Here is a 2,136-nt window from a genome sequence, read left to right on the forward strand (position 1 = left end):
AACCACCATTATTTATATACCTACCTGGGCACGAGATCCTGAGGCATCATGATATTATTTTAACTATCTAAGTAGTGAGTTATGATACATATCTTATTACTAAGCCTGCTTGATAAGGCGGATTATCTGACAGAATTCCTAATGGCTAGTAGTATCAAGGGATTTCATTAATCTGTCTGCAGGATTCTCTGTATTATTTATATATATAATCTTCAGTAAACCTTCTTTATAGCAATCTTGAACAAACAGCAAGCGATTATCAATCTATTGGTTGTTTAGAGCAAAGGTCAGGTTCTCTATAAGTAACAATACATTGGCTAAATCAGTAAAAACTGGGATTACCTTTAAGATAACAAGACTAAGTACTTGTGTCAGTTTCTTGATTCAAAGAACTTCCTTGATAGTCTTATCAAATACAATATACTCTGCTAGAGTTGATGAACTTATAACTATTATTTATTTCTTACTACTCCAGAATACCGGGGAGCCCGCGTAGAAAATCATATAGAATTCTGTAGATTTCCTATCTACATAGTCCTGGAAAGCAGTATTAATATAAACTTCAAATATTACTTTATGGTTAAGGGTAAGTGTTAAATCAAAGTGATTATTCACTAGATAACACAGGAGGTTCTTTACCACTGTAATATTAAATAATAAAAATGCATGGCTTTAGTACTGAAGACAAAAGACAGCATATATTATATCTGGTTATATTTATATACTTAGCCAGTTCAATCAACCAAGTAATTATATATATTATTCAATATTCTCCTGATTAAGGCTTGGGTCCTCTGGGCGGTGGTTCCAATAGCCTAGATTCATAAGCATATACTGAGATGAAGATTTATCCATTTGATAAGAAACCAGTAGATCCTCTATATATAAATACTGACTGAGAGTTATTATTCCAGCTTCTTTATTCCTGGTTAATATACTACCCAGAAAGCGTGCTAGAGATTCCAGGCGCTTAACCTTGAAATACTGAGATATATTATCAGTAATATTATTAATACCCGTAGTAGTCTGATCAGTAAGAATAAAATCATTAATATAGATAATAATAATTGCAGATCCCCGGAGGTAGATACATGGATCCTCTATAATTAATTTAAATCTTATCTTTTAGAATTGTTAATCAAGTTCCTTATTCCAGAGGTGGCCTGCCTGTCATAAGCTATATAAGGCCTGTTACAGGAGACAGACATAATTAAAATCTTGTTTAAAGCCTGTGGGCTAGTACATGTAGATTTTATAGTCATCCATTATACTATGTAAAAAAGCAGTTATAATATCAACTTATTTCTATGCTAGCTTCTGAATAGCTATTACAGTTAGTATTATTTTTACTGATATTTCAGAGATAACTGGAGCATGTATAGTATCAAAATCCTCTTCTGGTTTCTGGTGATTGCCATATATGATCTATTATACTTTGAAGCGTATGACATAGCCGTCAGCGTCTTCTTTTAGGGCGTAAACCCACTTGTCTAGAAGTATATAAATATTCTAGTAATCTGTTGAAGGAGGAACTATCTGATAAACCTTTATATTTAACAAGCTTTTAATTTCTGTGGTCATAGCTTCACACCATAGGTCTATATAGAGTAACTTTATTGCTGCTTTATAAGATAGTGGAATTATAACATCAGTAACCCACAATCCTGGCTTTATTACTAAATATACCTGATTATCTTTATATTATTTTAATAGGATTCCTTTCATTATTTGTGATGACACGCGTTGTCGCGTTTCCTGGGATTTAGTAGGTTCTGGTTCTTGAACTGCTGTAGAAAGTGTAGGAGCTTGGCTTTGAATCTCTATATTTCTTAATAGAGTTACTTAGAGTATTGGGGTTTGCAGAAAGTCAGATACTGTATATCACCATCTAGAATACTCTAGGCCTCTGCTTGAAGGAATAGTAATATTTTTACTAAATAAATAGTTCTATCTTTCTTATTTCTGTAGAGGTTCAGGTACCAGATATAAAAGTTAGTTGAATTTCAGCAGTGCTGGTTAGAGATAGAGGTCTTATTTACATGGAGCCTGCAGTCTTAGAAACTAGTAGGATTGAGCAGGTATTCTAGCCGGTTCTAATAGCTTATCCAGAGATATAGTTATTGCAGGTTCAGAATA

This window comes from Aspergillus costaricaensis, assembly GCF_003184835.1.
Source record: "Aspergillus costaricaensis CBS 115574 unplaced genomic scaffold BO79scaffold_73, whole genome shotgun sequence".
Classification (NCBI taxonomy): domain Eukaryota; kingdom Fungi; phylum Ascomycota; class Eurotiomycetes; order Eurotiales; family Aspergillaceae; genus Aspergillus; species Aspergillus costaricensis.